Raw genomic sequence first — 21,688 nt, 5'->3', positions numbered from 1 at the left:
CTCGAGGCCAGAAACTATGACAATAAAATTGATAAGAAGCAATTTTTAAGGGTCTGTTTCTCTGGTGTCAGTATGCAACCTTATCTAGAGGAAGAGGAAGCACTGAATGCTTCACTGATACTTGGATTAGTTTAAGATAGCCAGTTGCTCACCATTTCCTTTTTAATTATTTTTTTTTTTTAAATTTTGAGATATTTCCTTCTGATTAGAGCCTTCCCCTTCCCAGCATTTCATGCCCTTCTTCATTTCTGGTAGGGCTTAATTCCCAAAACTGACATGGTTTGCTAACGGCTTATGGCCGTAGAATGGAAAAAAAAATCTTGGATGGAAAAATATTTGCCTACACTGACTTTGGCTGTAGGCTCACAGCAAGCAGCAAAAGTACGCAAGAGCTTTGAGACTGCATGTAGAATGCCATCTCCCTTGATAATTTGCTTGAACTGAGTGAAAAGGGACTTCTTGTTCCTTATGGACAATAGGAACATTGGGTAATTCAAGAGGCCAAGTACACATACTGCTGCATACCAGACCACACCACTCTGCATAAAAAGACAAGATGCTGAGGATATCTTGACTAGTAAAATCCAGACAGCTGAAGCCCTGTTCTGATATGCAGAATGAAAGTTGAAATATCCATGCTGACAAATACTATGTCTGAAAATACACATGCAATGTCTGTTTTGTGTTTCTTAACAGGGGCTTACATTTGCTTCAAATGCCTCTGCTGTCTCTGAAACTTCCATATATGCCACAGAAATATAATACACCCTGGCTATATGTTAAAACAAATGCATACTTGTACATGTAACTTATGCATCATCAAGCCTGCTTAGTGTAGTCTTCCATCCTGGCTATTTGCTACAGTTGCGCAGCCTTTTGGAATTGGATCTGAATGTTATGACAATATAGCTTAGAGATAGTAAAGCAAGGAAAACAGTTTGTCTTCACATTCTGGCTCCTGGAAGAGGGATATGCAGAATAGAGGGAAGTCAGGGTTTACCTAAAAACAAGTGGAACCCAAACCACGGTGGGTGTAGCTCCACTCATCTCCAGACTATTACATAAGTAGTGGATTTAATCCACTGAAAACATCTAAGGATTACATGTACGAGGCATCTAGAATTAATATGTGCACATTAATAACAATTTTTTTTTTTTCTGGTCATGGTTACTGGATAATGGTGGTGTTACTAAGTAGTTGGTCTCCCTTCCAGCTCTCTAGTATTTGTATTCCTTTGCCTGTCTTGTTCTTTTAGGAGTTTTTTTTTTCCTGGTTTTGTTTGTAAACAAGGCAGCAGATGCCAGGGTCTATTAGAGATCTAATCCAAAAACCATGAAAGTCAGTGATTATCTTGTCTTTGAGCTCAACTGACTGTCAAACTAATCGTTAGGGATTATTTAAGACTTGAAACAGAGTTTGACTAGCTCTTCCACACATTTATAGCAGTGATTCTGGCTATTCTGGCTATGATAACAGTATATAATTTTTAATGGAAAGCTGTGGGTTTGGGCTGAAAAATCTTACATGAACCGGAGTTGGTCTCTTTGTGAACTTCTGAAGGTTTGTTGTTGAGGAAAATAATTAATTCCTGAAAAGCTCTTGTTTGTAAGTTCTGGTGCTTTCTACCTGTTGACAGCTGCTGTCCTTAGGCTGCCTTGTGTGCTCATGCCCCTTGCATGTCCTTCATGCATGGTGATACCTCTGTATCTGGTGTGGTATCTCACTGCCACACCTGACACCTAAAATCTTCCGAATGGCTCTTCTACACCTCTCTCTACCATGTGTCTTGGTGTGTGTGGCTGTGGGGGTTCTCTGATATCCCAGAAAAGTGCAAAATTATTGCAAAACTTGGCCCAGCAAAAAGGTTACAAGCATTTGTTGCTAGTGGAGATGGTGAATTCTGATTTGGGCTACCCAAGTCTATCCAAAAGGCGAACTGATGGAAATGGCAGTAATATTATGTTTTCCTTCTTTGTTTTTGAAATTAGATGAAAAACTGCCTACGTATCTGATTTAAAAACACTTGACTCTTTTTTTCAGGCTAGAAGTGGGATTTGCAGCCTTCTTTGAGAGGACAACTGACTTTTGTGGTCATAGATGCATCTACCCACTGATGGAGCAACAAAGGACTGAGAGCTGCTGAGCCAGACAGAGAGGAAACACGTCTCGCAGATGTTATGTGGATCAGCCAATTTTCAACACGTAATAGAAATGTTTCCCTTTGGATACAGGGTGAATCATGAAAACTGTAGAAAATGTCAGAGCACTTTCTACAACGGCCCCAATTTTGCTATGTTACTGCTCTTCCTATGCCAAGAAATAGCTTTTTAGCCACTTTGATTGTTGAAGGGCTAAAAATTCACCTGGATCTGGGAGCAACTCCTGTGCTATTATTCCTACGGACCGGCGTGAGCATTGGCAAGCTGCGGGTGCTTCACCCACAGCTGTGCTTCACCGACTTTACCAGCCTCCCGGGCAGAGAGCCCTGCTGATGTGCCAGAGCTCACCGCAAAGCTGCCGTGTTGACACCAGGGATGTGACAGACCTTATCCGGCCACAAACATGTTCAAAAGCATTGGGGAATGGCCTGAGTTACCTGAAGCATTTACTAATTGTTTGGTGATGACGCAAATAGCAGGGTCCAATTTCAGCCATGCAGTCAGCTCCTGGGCAGGGACGGTGTGCTCAGCTCTTCCTGCTCCCAATATCCTGGTGGCAGACGGCTGAAAATCCCCCTGGTGCTGGAGTCCCGTTGTAAGTAGGCTGTGTTGAAAGGGACATTTAATCTCTTTTGGAGTGAAATACTCCTGCCTGTGGCCCTTGTTCTGTTTTAGTCCTGTGGGGTTTTTCTCCCACATCTATGTAGAAACCATGTTTTGGGGATCTGTCTGAGCACCATTTCACGTGTGTGCTCTACACACTTTTGTTATTGACCAAAATAATGACGTTAAAATCACATTCACTGACTTAAAGTCTCTCTTTAAACTGGCTTAACTCTCAGCACATCCCACATAATCATTTCACCATGAACTATGCTCCCCCCCGCCCTGTGTTGAACTGGAATCATTCTCTGCACCATTGGCAATACTTGTGGAAAACTGCTGTAATGGCTGCTTCATAGTGCTCAAAGTGGTTTTAAGTGTTTTTCTCAATGTTTTCCTTGAGTTCCCTTCTGGTTTGGTCACTCACAGCAAAAGCCATCTGATGTTATTTACGTGGTGGTTGTACCCTGGGGATGAATGATGGGGAGAGTTCAGCCATAGCCCGCCTCAGGATCAGGCCTCAGCCTCCCTGCATGCCAGGTGGCATGGGGACACGGGTGGGTGGCAAAGCTGCCAGGGTCTGCTGGCCTGTCTTCACCCACAGCCACCCAGTTCCTGTCAGGAGCAAGGCTAAGGCATGGCCTGCAGGCCTGTGAGGCCCCCAGGGAGCACACCATGCACGATCGACTCTCTTAGGGTTGGTCTCCAGCGGCTGGTGTCTGGGGAAAAGGTCCCTGGATGAGAGGCCGAGGCTGGGTCAGGCATCCCAAACAACTGCAGGAGGAATTGCCTGCGCACAATGCTGAGAATATTTTCTGTACGGCTTTTTTCACCTGTGTGGTTACTTGGTTCTGCTCAAGCTCTTTGCAAAACATGCGAAGTGGAGGGAAAAGAGAAAAAAAGTTCCTTGTTTTTAATGGTAGTGCTTAAAAATAATATAAAACCATCCTCAGTGGCCAAACCACAGAAATTGCCATGCAGATCCAAGAGCAGGTGTGCCTCCTGGAGCTACTGGAACAGCATCAGAAACCTGCTGGATCCCCAGTAGAAAGTGTCCTTTTAATTCTGGGTCAAATTCTGCTCCAAATGTGGTTGAAAGCAAAACTCCTATTTACTTTAATGCTCGCCGGCTTTCATCTGTTGCTTTTGGAATAAACCGAGATCAGACGTGAGAAGCGCAATGTACTGCTGTCAGGACGGGAAGTCGGCGCTGCGCTGGGAGAGGTTTGGAACGAGCTGCTTGGTACGTCCAGGTCCTAGGGACAAGGTCTTAAGGAGCATAATGTGGCAAAGGACGCTTCTGGTCTTCCAGCATAAAGCTGAGGCTATGGCTTTCCGTACTCCTCTCTCATTTTCCTTAATTTCACCTGCAGGATATCGGGGTGGCTGCAGCCAAACGCCTGTCTTGTAAGCAGCAGTGGCCACCACGGGCGTTTCTGTGGAGCTTTTCCTTACTCTGTCCTGCCAAGCCAGTGGCTCTGGGAGAGCCGTCCCCATGCCTGCCACTGTGGATGTGACTGACCCAGCAAAGCAGCTCTGTGCCTGCCTTTGGGTACCTGCACTGCCCCTGGTGCTACAGGTGGCCCTCATCTGCATGGGTAAGTGCTCCTGCTCAGCTGGCCTTTAAGCTCCACCAAAAAAACAACCCTCTGCTATCTTCAGCTTGGGATGTGCGGAATTTCAGGCATCTTTAGCATCCATCCCTTCAAGAGCAGTAGGCTGGCTCAGTGCATTCTTGTATTGCTACAGAAATACAGAGGGAAAGCAGGTTGCATTGTGCACATAAGCTCATACAGGATATATTTATTAAATCAATTTCATAACTGTACAGCTGGTCCAGTTTCTGGGTCAGAGTGGATACGAGGTAGTAACTGACAGTTAATGCAAACATCCAAAGAGATTCAGACCTTCCATCGTTCTTATTTTCTTTATTCATACCCATCAAAAACTTCCACAGAAATAATTGGCCTATTATTCAGTAGGAGAACTCCTTTCCCTCCCACTTTCCTCCCCCCTATTTCCCAAACCATTCCCTCTCAATTAAAGCCTTCCAAAACATTTGAGACTTGATACTCCAGCATGCCGAGCACTCTGGCCCTGATTCAGTAGAGCACTTAAACATAGGAATAATTTCATTTGAAGTCAATGCAATTATTTGCATGCTTTAGTTGCTTTGCAGCGAATTGCTCCATATTCAATAGGGTGGAGCCCATCGAGTCCTTTCCTGGCTGTGCTGCTCAAATTTGCTAGACAGGGAGGAAAGCTAGAGCAGTCCTTCCCAGTGCTTTTGCTGCTGGTGAACAAAAGGCAGCGGCATCTAGAAAGGGTATTTCTGGGCAGGATGGGGTTGTGGTTCAATAATGCTGCATTGTAAAAGGCTTGTTCTTATTGTACTCTTATCAAAGCCTGAGAGATTATCCTTATCAGAGCCTGTAACATTATTTTTATCAGCGTGAAAGATGATTCTTTTATATCAGGGCAGCTGTGAACCTCTTAAGGCTTTTCCCTTTATTTACCTCTCTGCAGCACTTCTCTGCCTCTCACCCATCAGCATAGCCCTTTGGTACAAAAGCTCAGAGTAGCCCGACTTTTAAATGTGCAGCGCTGGGCTGGAGGTGTTTTGCAGTGTAAACTGCCTGGATGTGTGATTCAGAATACTGTCCCTCTGTTCCCAGCTAAAAGTATGGCTCAGGGTAGGCTCCGGTGTCTGTCTGTCTGTCTGAGGAGATTGAGCCCTGTGATGCTTGTTCCAGACAGCACAAGCTGGTGGCAGAACATGAGGACATGCATCAGTGACTTTATCTGTGCTGCCTCAGGCTGTTCGGGTGTGCTCTGGGATGAGCTCAGCAGCTCCCAGGGACAGACACTTCTTGCTCTTTGGTGTGGAGTCCGCTGTAAGACTGGAGCTTCTGAATCTTCCTGGAAACACTACTTTTTCAATAATAATAAAAATAATAACAACAACAGTGGTCCCATTCCACCTTCAGTGTCAACCTCCCCAGTTTGGCCGATATGCACATTCTTGTATTTTTGGTAATCTAGTCTGGAAACCTCACCTGGTGGCAGGGTGACACCAGCAGATGCTCCAGCCCTCCTGCGAGGTCTGTTTGCGTTTCCAGGAATTTTCCTCTGGTGTTAGCAACACAAGGGGATCAATGGGATTGTTTTTGCTGTGTCTGGTCATGGAAGAAGCATGTGCATTTCGAACCAATGGTGAGACCGCTGCATCAGGGCTGCATAAACAGAACCTGGCTTAAAAGTAGTCAAAGAGAGTGACCTTGGCCATTCATGTTTGTATCTTATATAAGGTCCAGGAAAATAATGTCGATGCTCAGTGCTCCTTGGCTCACTTTCCCAGAAATGTGCAAGGGGATGTGACTGTTGGGGCTGCAGGGACCTGTCTCTGCGCACCGAGGCAGCCGGACAGGCTCTGTCACCTGTCAGCCATGAGCAAGCTTTGTCTCCTGCCTCCTCTCTCCACTTCCTACCGTGCTGTAATCAGAAAAACATCAGGAACAGTCACAAGCACGGTGGGTCTGACTGGGGGCTGCATCCAACATGTTCGTGTCCCAAGAACAAGCAGTGCTGACCCCGGTACCTCCTCCAGCGTGCATAAGGGAGCACAAGCACGAGCATCTCTCTGGGCTGGGGCTGTTTGTAGCCTTGGCTCGAGGCCCACTGCACAGCACCCATTTTGATCATGCTACCATCTCATGGGCAGCACAGATCCCCGGTTTTGCAACCTGGTTCCACATCTACAGAGGGCAAAAACAAGCTGGGGAGCCCTGTAGGGCTTTGCCAGCCTCTGTGGTTGGGTCACAGGACATGCACCGGGCTGTGTTGCTCATCTTTGCTCCCTTGCAAGCTGCAGCCCAGGGTGTCAGCTGCAGCACAGCCTCGTGCACCATCCCACCAGCAAGAGGGAGCTGAATTGGCCCTCGAGGTTGCGGTAAAAGCATGAAAACATTTGGGGTTGTGGCTGGAAAACTCCCCTCACTTAGACACCTGAAGGGAAACCATCCAGATGTTGTTGGGTTTTGGGTTTTTTTGGTCTTAAAGTCTCGAATTTATAAACTAGCCTTGCGGGGATGGTATTTTTGTTGTTGTTGTTGTTGTTGTTTCCCCCCAGCTGGTATGGGAAAGATTGATGTGGGGGAGAGGGAAGGGGCTGGCTACTAATTTCTGAGTACTTACAGCTGGCATAATTGGCAACAGGACTGTGTCATCACCATGAGTGTGTCTGACCCTCCTTTTGCAATGGGTCTTTTCCCCACAAAAGCATGGGCCTGAGCCGTTGGGCTGCTTTGGAAGAGGCTGATCCTTGTGGGAAACCCTTTTGATGCTGACTTCAGTAGCATATGGACCAAGCTTTTAAGGTAGCTTCTACAGATTTTTAACAGACCCTTAAATCCAGTCTAGAAATGATATCGCACATTGATGCTATCCAAAAAGGAATGATGAAATATTGCAGACAAAAACCCAATACCCATACTTGTTCCATCTTTAGCCCTAACCTAAACTTTCCCCACCCCCAGGTTTTGCCAGGGCTGTGTTGTGCTTCACAGCACTTTTTGGGTCAGCCAGGCATCCTGGTCCCTGACTGACAGCTCTTCTGGCAAAAGCCTGCAGCATGTATCTGGCCCGTGAGGTGCCTTGCCAGCTGTGTTTTAGGTAGATACTCAGGTCCTGGGAGCATTTCACAGTCTTGCTGGAAACCCCTGGGCTGGCTGGAGCACTCCTTGGGTGCTGCGAGGGAGCGTGGTGATGCTCAGCAGCTTGCAGGGTGGAGCTCATCCTCTTGCTTTAAAGCAGCTCGTCATGAATGCCCTAGTCTGAGAGAAAAGGGACAGTGGTGCTTCCCAGTGCTTGTACCCAGGAGAATAAAGGGAAGTGGGACTAGTGGGAGTCTTCAGAAGCCTCTAACTCACCATAGGAGCACAAATATCTTCAAGGGATTGCCCTGGGGTGCTTCTTAAAAAAGCAGCCGGGTTAAAGTGGCTTTGTTAAGTTTGTTCCCATGAATATGATTTTCCCCAGGCACGCTTTTTACATATACCTGTTAGATAAAAGCTACCACACAGTATAAAAAAAAAACCAACACACAGGCCTCTTAATTAAAGATATGGGACGAAGGAGGTTCCTCATACAAACAAGAAAGCGATGAGGTGGTTCTGGTTTAAAGATCCCTGAGAAATAAAGCTGCCTGTGGCTGCTGTGGTGGTCCACCCAGGCTTCTGCACAGAGCCTGGCCTCTATGAGTGCTGGTGGCCGAGAGACATGCAGGTGGCTCTGTGCCCTCCTCGCTGTTGGCCACCCTGACCAAGCAATGACAGGCATTGGGAAACCCAATGAGAAAACTGCTCCTGTCAGTTTGCTCTCTGGGACTGGTCCCTCTGGTGTACCCTGCCCCTGTTATCCGCCGGGCTGTCCAGCTGGCGCTAGGAACCCAGTTTCCCCAAACTCCCATGTGATTTTGCAGATACGTGGCATATTTCAGAGGATGGGCTCCTGTCATGCAAGTGATGGTGGCATGATCATGTCCCTAGATATGATTGTAGTCCTGGGTCTCCCACCCCTGCTCTGCACTGAGCTTCTCTGTGTTGTCCTTCCCTGACACCTGGTGAGGGTGGATTTTCAAGTCCCTCTTTTTCAGAGGTGTGGCCCCTGATGTGAGGCACGGTGATTTTTGCGTAGCTTTTCCCAGCTTGCCCATCATGAGCTGCAGAAATGATCCTGCAGTGCTCAGGGCCTAGGAGCGATGAATAAGTTACTCACCGACAAAGGTGAGAGCATCATGTGGAGGAAATGGGAGTAATGACTTGTGCTGGTGGAAAAGCCATCTGTTGGACATGCCTACTTTGTGCCAGGTAATGCAATCATGCCAAAGACTCGCTTTGATGTAAATTCACTCCTGTGAACAAGCCTGTAATCTTATATTTGAAAGCCAAGAAACTCCTGTTGCTGAAGATTTGGAAGCTGTAAATGCTTTTGTTGGTATGTGATGACAGTAAAGACACATGGGATATGCCTTTCAAAACACATTGGTCTGAGACATTCGGGAGGGAGGGAAAAGGTGGAAAGGAGGTGGAGAGTGTCTTCACCAACTGGGGGCTGTGGAGTGTTCGGTTTGGAGTGTTTGGTTTGGAAGACCTATGTGCCGAGCCAGATGGGTGTTTGTGGCCTAATGGAAAGGGGCTTCAAAGTGCTATCCAGTCTTCCCTACCATAGTTTGCGCTCGTGTGGGCATTTTGGGAGCTCAGCAACATGCTGAGACCCCTCCTGAGAGGACAACGTGGTGGTGGGAATGCCAGGAGGAGCTGGGCTGTGTGTAGGGTGGCTGGCTGGTGGGGAAGGATGGTCCTCATGTGCCTGGATAGTGTGGCCACCAGGTACTGGGCCTTGGCCGGTAAAGCCAAGGCTGTGATGGCCCAGGGGTGAAAACCACCATGCCATCGGCTGCCGGGCAGTGCTGACCCATGGAGGAGCATGCTGCCATGGAGGTGGGCAGACTGGGCCCGGTGCTATATACTGGTACGAACACAGGTTTCAAGGAACAGTCTAAAATAATAATAATGGATAATGAAGCAGTGGAACTGACTGGGAAAAAAAAAAAAAACTACAAAAAAAACCCTAATACCAATAGAAAACAGTGCTGCAAGAGCAGTGTGTGAGATCTGGAAGATAATCCAGACCTAGCAAACCACTGTGAGAGCGACAGCAGTTTATCTAGCGCTCCATCAGTCTGCTCATGGGAACCCGTGCAGCAAAGTATTTATTCTGAGGGCTAGTTGTGTAGGTGGCCTAGCGTGTTATCGCAGAAACGAAATGTTAGTCATGAGAGCCTACTCGCCAGACATGCCTTCTGCATGCGCCTTCTCGTGCAGCAGCCGGCGTTATCTGCTGGCAGCAGTGGGTCACTGCCAGCTTGGCATGGGAACGCGGCAGGATGGGACTTGACTTGACGGGGAGCCTGGAAGCCAAGGCTGCTCCACCAGCACCAGGCGCTGGGGCTGTATTTCCATGTCTAATCGGCCTAATTCACATTTGAATTAATGCAGCATATGTGAAGGAGCTTACAGCTAACAAGTGGTTGTGGTTTTGTTTTTCAAATCGTTATCTCGCCTTCTGATCAATGAAACTAACTCCGCGGCCTACAAACAAAGCTAAGGTACTGAGGCTTCCCAACATAACGAACTCCTAGGTTGGCTTGGTTTTTGGTTGCCCAGCTTTAACTAAGCTTTCAGCGGCTTTTGGAATGCAGGTCCAAGGATGATGGAAGTGGGCTCAGCACAACAGAGGGTCCTAAATTACAAATCCCTAGGTTTTAAGTCCTTAGACCTGGTCTTCCCTTGCTTGCTCACTATTAACGAGGGGTCACAGAGCCACGCAGCACAAACCTTAGTTTCATACCAGTGTAACTGAATCCAGAAACTTATTCCCTGGTGAGAAATAATGAGCGGTTTTACGTCAATGTAGTTGTACAGTTGCTAAGATCATTTTTCCTCCTTTTGGCCGTTCTGATAGAGTTAAAGCAATACAACTCCTAGCATAGACTTTGCTCTTGAATACAAGCAAGCATTTTGTGAAACTTGTTCTGCTTCTGAAGGTTTTGTGCTTCAAAATAGTTTTGTTGTATGGTAGAGGTCTCTGGTCAGGTTCTTGGGACATTGTTTCTGCAGTTGCCTATTCCTCAATTACTCTATTTACAACATGAATCTCTTTTTTTTTTTTTTTTTTTTTTTTTTTTTTACTCAGGATGTCTTTAAGTTTGAAAACAAGATAGAATCAGATGAATACAAAGAAGTTCAAATGCATTTTTTCATTATACAGTTCAGTCATGGAGGGGACACGGCCACTGAAGGGGGCTTGTCCACAGGAGGCAAGTGATGAACTTTCAGGAATGCAAGAAGTTGTTGGCCTCAGACTGCAGCTTGGGGCTGCATTCGGCAGCCTTGCTTTGCAGCAAAACATCCTTTCATCTCTGTAAAAATTGCATCTCCAGTTTATATCCTGCGGAATCTGATCTGATGGCAGATGTGGCTGCTCTCTGCGGTCCCTGTCACAGCCTTCCCACTTTGGATGGTGCTTCGCTCAGGGACCGAGGTTTTGGGGAGAGGTGAGCGGCTCATACTGAGCTCTGTGTGGCACTGCCTGAGATGTCCAGGACATGGTTGCCCTTGCCTATTGGGGTGTGTGGTGTTGGGGAGGTTTGGTGCACGTTGCAGGGAGGGAGGAGGCAACTCCACATGTCGTTTGTGAACGTTTGTGGAGTCCTCAGTGAGGGCTTCGTCTGTGCACACGTGCAATTTGCTAGTGATCCTTCCTGTCCCGAACACTGCAGTGCATTAATTACTTCTACACTATCTGGAAGGCATTATCAGGTGCTGCAGGGAGACCCAAAGGAAGCTGCAGGACCCATGGCAGGGAGCTGCAAGGCCTTGTGGAGGAAGCAGAGGAGGCTTTGGTGGGTGCCACGCAGCCGAGGCCTGGTCCCACCCTCGTCCCGACTTGTGAAGGCATTCCCATCCGCCACCACGCTGTTAATTTACATTCCAGCCCAAGCTGCCAGGGTTCTTTAACTATTGTTTTCTTGGTACATATTGATCTTATTCTGTTGCCTAAAGCCATAGAAATAATTAGCAGAAGAGTCTTCCCATCGCATTTGCCATATAGTTAATTAGAAGTTTTATCATATAAAGCATTTGTGTGAGAAAAGCAGACCTTTAGTAACACAAGTCTGTTTTCTCAGCTGGAGTGAAAGAGCAGATCTCCATTGACTCCTTCAGGTCCTCATTTTACAATAGCAGCAGAAAAATGGTCCTGGATGTCGTGCCAAACCCCAGTGTCTTCTGTTTCAGGCACACTAGGAGACCCTGCAGGTGCTCCAGCGACACTCCTGCTGTTGAGCGGCTTGTGGGGGGATTAAGCTGACTTGGTGCACATCAGTGTCAATGCTATGTTCTCCCCTGGTGTCCTTTCTGTCACCATGGGAGGGACCTGGCAGGTTGGCAGCATTTCCACACTCTTCATGTTCATCTGGTGCTTAGGACACCAGTCTGCCCACAGGCTCAGGACTCTGGGTCTCAACATGGCAATACTAAACGCTGAGCCCTTCCTCCTGTTTCTGCTAGGGTTTTCTCCTATAGCAGGAATGCCCTCCATGCATTACCCAGCTTTGCTGTGGCAGGAAGGCTTTTCTTGGCTCAGAGTGCCAAGTCTCTGGCTGAGATGAACCAAACAGCTGCCTCCTGTCCCTCTCTTTCACCCTGGACCCTAGCAGTGGGTGCTGCGTCCTGCTTGGGAGGTGGCCAGCCAACCATCCATGCTGTGTCCACCCCTCCTGCACAGCGTGGTGGTGCCAGGCCATGGTTCACAGAGGGGGAGATGGCAGCGTTGAAGGTTTGCATGCATGTTTGAAGGTGGTGATGGTGGATCAGTGTGTGCTGAGTGTTGCTTGTTGTGACGGCTGACTGCAAGTTCAACCTTCAGGTGCTGCTGGGAGTGGCGGAAAGGCGCTCTGATGGTGTGTCTGTATTTGTGTGTATACAGGGCAGAGATGAAAAAGAGACTTGCACATGCCAGTAGGTAATTTGGGTATTGATAACGAATCTCTCCCTTGTAACCAGGTGGCTTAAATGCAGCTGATGGCCTAGAGAGAATAATGTTTATTCCTGAAATGAAGGCTCTTCAGCAGGCTTTTCTGGCCATAGTCCAACTCCTGATATCCATTACTTAAATCAGAATAGGCAATGTGTGTCCCAGAGAAGAACTGAGGCTGGTGGCTGTCTGAAGGTGAAGGTCAGTCTCACCTCCCAAAAAGCATCTCCCATAAAGCAGGGTGGAAGCATGTGCTTGGAGCTCTGTCTTTAGGCCTCCACCTCTCTGCAGAGGTGCCATGCCAGGTGGCTGGTGCTCCTCTGAAACTGCTGGTAATTAAGCACCCGTTCCTGCTTGTGATGTGTAGAGAGAGGTCGTGCTTTGGTGGGGAGTGCAAGATCGGCCACCGTTGAGTAGCGCTGCCTCATGCTTCATGCTGAGATGGGGTCTCAGCACGTGGAAAAGCAGTTGAATATATGGCTGGTGGCATTTCTTTGCAAGGGTCCCTGGTCAGCGAAGTGGGGTGGGTGGAGGTGCAGAACAGGACTCCGGGGAGGGCCCTCTCAGTAGAGACCAGCATTTCAGCCGGTTCTGCTTTCAGGTCCTCTACTGCGAGCTGCTGTAAGCTACGTGCCTTTTATTTCTGCAGCCACTGTCCTACTTGCATGGTAAGCTCTTTGGGCCTGGGTGCTATTTGTCTTCCTGTTGTGCCCTGCAGCCTTGGTTTGATGTGATGCTCTGTGGGCACCTGAGGTGGCTCCTGGGCTGGGGGCACAGGCGGGCAGCCCGCCCGGGGGGCACATCCTGAACCTGGGCTCCAGGGATCTGAATTGCCTTCTGGATATTCTGCTTAGCACCCAGGGCTGGTATAAGCACCCAAGTTAGATGCCTAAAGCTAGTCTAAGGTAGTTGGACTACCCTCATCCTCTCTCCATATGTATTTTTTATGCACATGCACATTCTTATATGATTGATTCTTGTGTGGTCATTTCCACCAAAAGGCTCTTCTACACACAGTCAGTGTTGCGGTGGCCTTTGCCTGGATAACCAACATGTGTTGAATATTGTCCTGCAGCTGTATTTGTTGGAGCCTGCAACGAGGGCTCATCTATTGCTTGTGTGCCTCCAGATTGAGGTTTGAGATCCATGTTCAGTTTGGTTGATGTTAGAGTGTATTTAAAAATATAATTTCTCTAAGCCTTTTCCAAATGTTTCTGTTGCACCACTGGAAAATGAGAAGTTCTGCTTGCTGAAAGCCCCCTTTCTCTTAGATCTCTGTCAATGCCTTGCCTAGCTTAGATAAAATACCCACATCACAGCTCACAGCTTTTATCATGTTAGAAGTGAACTTCTCATCTGAGTCTTGCACAAAAGAGCCTATAACCTCAAAACAGCTGTAACTGAATGAGCAGCAGCTGGGCTATAAATTGGTTGCTTCTTCAGAGACAGCATTTTTTTTTTCTCTTTGAGTAGCTGGCCAAGCTATATTGCTGGCTCCTTTTTAATTTAAAGCAAATTTACTCTCTCAGCTGTGCTAAAGGAAGACGGCACCATCGTTACAGCTGCTGTGCCCGATAGAGGCAGCTGATCAAGTGGCAGACCTTTCCGGTGTGTTGTGGAGAGATCCCTGCGAGTGTTTCCCAGGCACAACCCGCCTGCCTGCAGCAAGCAGCTGCCTCTGGGTGTCTGAGGGTTTGCCCTCGGCACAAGCGCGCAGGGCAGGCTACTGCGCGGGAAGGCAACGCGAAGCCCCGACTAGATCTGCCAGCAAAACGGCTTGTTATCTACACCCCTCCGGAGATGAAAGGAGCCCCGTCTGGCTATTCAAACTCTTTGAATGAGCACGTTGTGACTGAAGTAGATTAAGGTGGAAAGCAGGTTATGGGTAAGTAGGGATGCTGAGCTGACACAGCAAGATTTGGAAATCCCATCCACTTGTGACCTCTCATTTAGAGCAGGCTGTTGTGTGTAGCTCTGAAATGAACCCCCATTAGTTCTGGGCTGGAAACAAGAGAGTCTGCTTACATCCCCAGCAGTGGGAAGGTGCCCAATGGCATTTTTAAATGGTGGAGGATGGAGAGGGCAGCAAATCCTTGAGCGTCTGCTGTGGTTAAGGTAGACTCTGAGCTCCCAGATACTTAAAGCTGCATGTGATGAGAAGCAAGACAGTTAACGGAGTCAATGTTTTGATTTTGGTAGGTTTTGTGATAAGGCTATGTGGAAAGTTCACCAAAGCCATTTCAAGTCTTGCCCATGATCTATACGTATTAGGACAATGCCTTGTTTCCACATAAAACAAGACATTTCACAGCTCAGAGTTGCTTATCTCATATGTGGTGAAAGCAGTAATTCTGTTGCTGGAGAGCAGGAATCTGTAGTTTCTTATTATCAGATATATCTTTCCTGGGGTTGATCTTTGAGCCTCTCTAAAAAACTAAGGAGCTACTAAAGTCGCAGCTGGCATTTATCCCCAAAGTGATTTTCTTGGCAAGGCTTCAACAGGTAGGCTTTAGCAGGAGGAAAGGAGGGGTAGAAGTTGGAATTTCCCTCTGCAATTAATTGTGATCAGGAAAGTGTTCTCCTTGCACACCTACAGGTAACCTTCAGGTGGGATGCTCCTGGAGTCCTTTCCAACGAGCAGGAGGTGTTGTGTCTGGAGTCTTCTACTTAAATGTCATTTATCAAGGGGTTTCCCTTCCAGCAGCTGCCCAGCATTTTGAAGTACACTTTGAGGAAAGCTAATTGTTATCGCTGCAGAAAAATATTCCACTTGTTAAATGAATTCAAATGAATTCTTCAGTCCTGCCCAGACTGAGCTGGCCAAAGCAGATTGCTATCATCCTAACTAGCTCAATGCTGCCCTAATGAATTTCTGGCTTGAGGATGAACTTTCCTCTCAAAACATGCATGTCTGCAAACACAACTGTGAATGTAGCAGGTGGAGAGGCTGCAAGCCAGCATGCTGCTTCAGATACAGATCTGCCTTGAAACAGCAACCTGGGCCTGATTCCCCTTGCCAGGTCTCTCAGTGGCTTTACTGTATGTGCGAGGCATGGGGCTGTGCCTCGACACAGCAAGGAGAAGAGGGAGGAGCAGGAGCTGGCATCGTCAGGGAACAGGATGGGAAAAGGGGAGCCTGGTAGGAAACCAAGCTCCTCATCCCTGTGCCATTTCTGATGGGGATGGTGTTTGCAGGGCTGTTAAGGGACACCGTGTCCCTCGCTGGGTGCATGTAATGTGAGTTGTGGGAACTACTGATCAGTACAAGGTTGGAGGATGTCTCTCTGACCTGAGGAATCATTTCCACAAATGTTCTGCTAACCTCAGAAGCCGGTGAAAACTGCTCTCATCTAAACCAGATCTACGCAGAAACAGGATCAGGTCTTGCAAAATATTTAGTTATTGCACCCGATATGTCCGGGTAATTCAGCAGACAATAGCTGCTTTCTCCTCTGACAAGAGTTTCACTGATTGCCCAACTGGGCAGGGAGAAGAAATGTGGAGCAGGGTTCCTGCAACAGCAGCTCCTGGAGCAGTGCAGACAGTGGTGCCAGGGAGGTGTGCAGGGGAGAAGGGCCAGGCATCTGTAATGTGAAGTGAAAACCCAAACCAAACCAGGGAGTCAAAGCATTGCTGGCAGCTCCTGTTTGCTTTTCTATTCGATTTGCTTTAGCAGCCAAGCAGGCCCTGCATTTCTCTGGGAGCCCGGGCGCCCTGCATGGTGTGGAGCCTGGGATGGCAGCTGTCTCCGGACCACAGGTGCTGGGGGCTCCCTTTGGGTCTCTGCTTCAATCCTTCAACTTGCCCTGAAGCTTCTCCCTTCCTCATTTCTTACACAGAAAATGTTTTTATCCGCCACTTCACCCTGTGGCAAGGTGCATCAAGGGCAGCGTCTGTCTCCCTGGCAGACTTGTTGTTCTCAAACTTTCCTCTTGTTCACCTTGCTGGCTTGGGACTCTGCTTCTTGCTGTGAGGCTGCCCTTCCACTCCAGTTGCAGTTTCACCCCTCCACCTGTGATGAGGGATCCTGGTGCTGCTTTGGCCCGGGCTCTTCCTTGCAGCGAGCAGGACCTTACAGCCTTGACAAATCCTCCTGCACGGGGCTGGAGCTGACTCACGAGAGGAGCTGCGTGCACACTCTAGTGAGGCGCTGAGCCAAGGACAGAGAGGGACAGGGCTTGGCACCTGACTGAACATTGCTGTCTCCTCGTGTGGGTGTGCAGAGCCGTTCCCGCGGGGATGTTGAACCAGTCCTGTTTGCAGTGTTTGGCTGCTGGTGAGCCTCTGCCTCAGGGCAGGAGACTGGCGTGGCACACAGGCGGGCACAGAGGAGCAGCAGGATCGTGGGTATCGCTGTGAGTTACCAGGATCCATAGGGCTCCCGCAGGAGGAGGACGGGGCTCAGACCCCACGGCCTCTTGCCCTTATGCCTTCCTGGACGCAGCACACCTACCCCTGAGGCAGGCTGGTTCAAGAATATTCGTTTAGTGTTGCCTCTTCCACTGCCTTTTGGTCTTGCTCTTACCTGTGTGTTTGTCCGATGAGCTGGAGAAGCAGGTTGCACCTCTCCTTTCAAGGTGTTTAGGTCACCCGGTGATTCTCCTGTCCTCCTAGCCCCAGCTGGCTTTTCCAACTCCAGCCTGCTGGCAGCTGCCTCAGTTTCAAAACAGGGAAAGAAAAACACAAAAACTCTGTGTTTTTCCTTTTTAAATAGGTCTTACACTTTATTTTTAAAATGAGTAAATGCCTCCAAAAGAGGAAGTGACAAGGGAGAAGGGGAAACTAGTGACTATCAAGATGCTTGGCTCAGTTGAATCACTCAGACTGCCCTTCTGAAGTTAACTTCCTGCACTGCCAAAAACACTTACAATAAATGTATTTCAGAAAAAAATGAGAGTGATCTTGTCAGTTTCTCTCTGAAAAAAACAGAAAGTGCTTTTTGACTGTGGATCGCCACATGCTATTACATGATGTGGGAGTCTCCAGTGAGCCATTTTCCTGCAAACTGATTTGAGGAAGAATTACTCAGCAGAAGTTCCCTTCAAATATGTTGAGACATATGCAGGTTTCAGCTGCTTCCTAAAAGCAAAACAAGCCTGCACCGTGATTTTAAAAAGATCAGGTATATTGATAAGGGCCTCCCGAGAGATGGGTTACTCCGATTCTTGGGGCTCCTGCTGGAGGGTTACTTGTTTTGTCCAGACCTGGCTCTGGCTGACCGAGGCTGAACTGCTGTGGCTGGGATCCCACGCAGGGCTTGTGCTTGCTGTGCAGAAGGTATCAATAGCTCTGCTGTCTGATGGACACAAAGAAACTCATGGTGCTTCAGTGCTGCTAGGGAGCAAATGAAGTGGAGTCCTCTGATGTAAAAGTCCCATGGCGTGTGGGCGGGCTGCAGTCAATACAGCCTCCACCCCAGTTTGGCAGGAGCTGGACTCTCCAGGAACAAGACCGTGGGATTGCAGGCCATGAGCCATCACCCATCCCTTCTTCTGTGCTTCAAGAAGTGAACCTGGGCAGGGTTTGGCTTTTGTTTTCAGGATAAAGGCTGGTTTGGGGTATGAGTCCTTTAAAGCTATTTTTCGCAGGTTGGTCCCTCACCTGGAGCACCAGGGAGAAGACCATATGGGAAGCAAGATGCTGCTGGATATTTCCTTCAAGGTCCTGCTGCTTCCTCCTACGCAGTGCCAGGTGTCTACACACAAGACGTAGTACCAGCAGTGCTACTGTTTTTGCGCATACCCTTCCTGCTCACCATCAGTGTGAGTGCTTGGCGCACGGTGGCTATCGGATTGTGGTGGAACAGAAGGGAGGAATTCAGATTCTCTCTGGTTTCCAGTAGGATATGGCACAACAGTGCTACCTGTGAGGTGTTCATATCTTGAGGTTTCTCAGTATTAGCCCTAAGAGCTGGTGGGAGTGGAGCGTTCCTGAGAAGCGATCAGTGGAACAGCAATTTCCTGCAGCTGCTGCTCCATGTGAGGTGCTGGGAATCAGTCCTCCTCTGATTCACTACCTGCTGTCCCCAGGGCCAGACCATTCCCAGCCCAAGGGCTCTGCGCTCTCTCACAGGGCAGAGGGGTCAGTGAGTCTCTGTGACTGCCTTGAACGGAATAGAGTGGAAACGGTTCCCAGAAACACATTACAATTGGAATAGAAAGAATCAAGGCTAAATCGGAAACTGAAGAGAGCGTCCCAGGCTCAAAGTCTCAAATACAAGGAAAACATCCTTCACCTCTCAGAAAGGAGTGTTCACAGTTTACCACTGGCAAAAAATTCTCTGGGTTATCCAGAATGCCCTTTTCCTTGTAAACCTGATGCACTAGAAGACGGAAGCAAAGGAGTAATTTAGATGCAAAGAACATTCACTGTGCTTGCACCAAGCCCCTTAAATTTTATAGGAACACTTTAAACAGTGAAGGACCTTTGAGAGGAGTCACCAGGTCCAGTAGTATGGGAAGTGGTCCACATGCAGGAAGACTGGGTAGATTACGTAGGCAAAAAAATGTTTTAACAATTATTTTATGGTCTTACTGGAGTAAGTAATTCCTGTGTGCTGATCCTGTCACTTTTTTTCTTTTTTTTTTTTTTTTCTCTTTGTGAAGTGTTTATAAGGAGATAACAAACTTTAAATTGAAGTAACCTGTGGTTTCTTTTTTTTTCTTTTTTTTTTTTTTTAACCCACACAACTATTTTTCCTGCTCAGTTGCTGAATGGTTTATAATGTGACGTATGCTGAATTTCAGGTACCATTGAAATGATTTCAGCGAAACTGCAAATGTAGAAATAAGGCAAAACCTTGCCTTTATGCAAAGGAAAGCAAAGCAAAGACTACAAAAAAGGACTTTCCCAGGCTTTTTCTATTTCTTCTTTGATGTCATTTCATCCGATATTTATTTGAAAATCTAAACATGAGAACATGTACTTCCTGTGCCTGACACTGTTTCTATTTCTGAAGTAAAGGAAATGATTATTTTCCTATTCACTTATTTCTTTTGTACTGATTCAGCCGCAAATGTTAGTTGACCTCAACTGGATACGGATCTGTCCAGGCTTTTCTGTTTTGCTCCTTGTGAAATCTTGCATCTGTGCATGCATGAGTCCTCTCCTACCTTTTTGGTTTCCCAACCTGTGTTTTTGTTTACAGTCTGTAGCAGGCAGTCTATTGCTGTGTGCCCAGAAACCACAATGAGTGTGAGTGTAGAGTGGTAGCAGACCACGCCATACACACGCTGATATTTTTATGAAGTCGGGCTGGTCATTTTCAATAACCCTTGCTGGTACAGGAAGATGACGTCTGGTGTTGTGATCATACCAAAAATCCCCGTTGTTTTTGGCATGAATCAACGTAGAGTTGTTCCTGTTTGAGATGCAAAACCTGAATCCCAACGCCCAAATGCTGTAGTGCGATGAAGCTGTGTGGGCAGCCCCAGTGCCCCCAGACCCACAACCCAGCAATCTCTATCTAATGATAAGGGCTTATTATCAAATTCCTGTTTTTGTGATACTGTGTACACATACGGCGTACATGGGTGGTCTGATGGTGGCATGCACCATATATCTCGTTGTTCAGCTTCCTGACTTGGTGCTTCTAAACACGTACTGTAGCCTTCAAAGATGCATATGTGCTTAAGGCTCTATTCTGAAACTTGAGTATTTATAACAACAAATAGTTGTTCCAATTACTTTCCGGATTCTATTGTTTAGCTTGACCTGATAGTTTAGGATTTGGTAACAGATCTTCAAGGTCTGTCTTAGAGCTGCGGATTTGAAACAAGGACCTACCCTGTTGCTCATTCTGTGCCAAAAGTTAAACTGCTGGCCCATTTCTGCAGGTATCTTGTTGAAGCAAATGCTTCTGTCTAACAAGTTACTATGGGAATGCCTCCTGAAAGCACATAGGTACATCGTATTGCTTATCTGTGGGAACGTTTCCTCCTCTCCACAGAAAGCCATGCGTCCCTGCTGACTCACACAGTGTAAGGAGCCATCCCATAATTTTGGTGGAAGGTCTTCAAGACAGGGTCCAAATCTGAGGAAACATGCTATGCCAGTCTTTATGGTTCAGCAAGGACTTTTCCTCTTCTGATCTACTTTGCTGTGGGCCAGATGGGATGGCAAGATTTGTAATGTCTTGTAGCAGTGGCACCAGTTCCGTCTTTTATTTAGGATGAGGTGGATGGTGAAGAACAGTTTGATTTCTGGAGGAAAGCTGTTAGGCCTTTTCAGAGCAGACTGCAGTCTCCTTGATGACAGCATGTTTTGGGAGACTGCGATGCTTCTTGTTCTGTAAAGTGGTACAAACAAAAGGGATGTCTAGCTGGCCAGGGTCACTCCTGATGTCCTGTACTATGGTGCCTTTCCCCAGCATGGCCAATAAGGACCAGGTGTGCACACAGCTTGTCTGCCAGTGTGCTCAACACTGGCCCTTTCAGCACACACACAAAATACTTAAAACTTCTGCAGAGAAGGATTATGGTGGGCTGCCCAAGGTCACAAAGAAAGTCAGGGCAAAAAGGAGATGTGAATCTAGATCTTTATGCACTACACTGGGTCCATGTCTACCAGACCTGCCTTTCTCCTCTCTGTCCTTGGCTTGGGGTAGCTCACTTTTTCTTCTGTAGTTTAAAAAGACCTCCCTGGCAGCTGGCAGAAAGCATTTCAGTCTGCACAGGGCTTCTGAAATTGAGGTATAGCTGATTCAGATCACTAAGTGATGTCTCTCCCCAGCTGTGTGAGGCTGTTTGTGAGCTCTCTCTTTTCTTCCAGTGTTGGCCATAAGACTGAGAAACCTCCCAGTTTTGCTTTGTGTCCATTTTGTGGTGAAGCTGATGCCAGCTGATTTCTGTCTGTTTCCCTACTGGCATGAGCTTTATTTTACTAAATCTTCTAAATGGCTGTGCACAGGAGAAATTGCAGCTGGATTTTTTCAGGAGGTCTTGATGAGCAAGAGCCGTGGAAATGCCACACTGCTTCCCCACAGAAAAAGCTCCTGATGTGCTGAAGCAAAACACGAGCTCGGAGTGGGAGCAGCAGCTTCCTCCCCGAAGGCTGATGGAAGATTAGGCGTGCTTACATGACCCACAGAAAGGGATGCTGGTTGCCTGTGTCTGTCTCGCCTGTGACGCGGACCCAGTGGGGCTAAATCTGCATGGGATGAAATTAAGCGGACCTCCCCAATAGCAACAGAGCCACCAGGGGCTGTCACTGTGGTTTTGAATCTAAATACTCTCTGCAGTGATGTGGTTGATCAGAAAAGAGAAAGGGGATGGCTTGTAGCCCTTGGGAAGCCATGTCTGCTCAAGAGTGTCCTGAGAAGCTGCCCGCG

General features: G+C 47.7%; 1 long non-coding RNA gene across 1 annotated transcript in view; it reads left to right on the top strand.

Moving 5' to 3' along the window:
- The first annotated feature begins 7,075 nt into the window (after positions 1 to 7,075).
- The window catches only part of LOC121075844, a 32,229-nt gene continuing 17,616 nt past the window's right edge, over positions 7,076 to 21,688 (top strand). The window contains exons 1-2 of the long non-coding RNA XR_005823193.1: positions 7,076 to 7,139; positions 8,417 to 8,630. This is a non-coding gene — a long non-coding RNA (uncharacterized LOC121075844). The remainder of the gene's footprint in view (positions 7,140 to 8,416; positions 8,631 to 21,688) is intronic.

Source organism: Cygnus olor, chromosome 1 (assembly GCF_009769625.2).
Source record: "Cygnus olor isolate bCygOlo1 chromosome 1, bCygOlo1.pri.v2, whole genome shotgun sequence".
Lineage (NCBI taxonomy): Eukaryota > Metazoa > Chordata > Aves > Anseriformes > Anatidae > Cygnus > Cygnus olor.
This window is presented reverse-complemented; position numbering and strand designations above follow the sequence as displayed.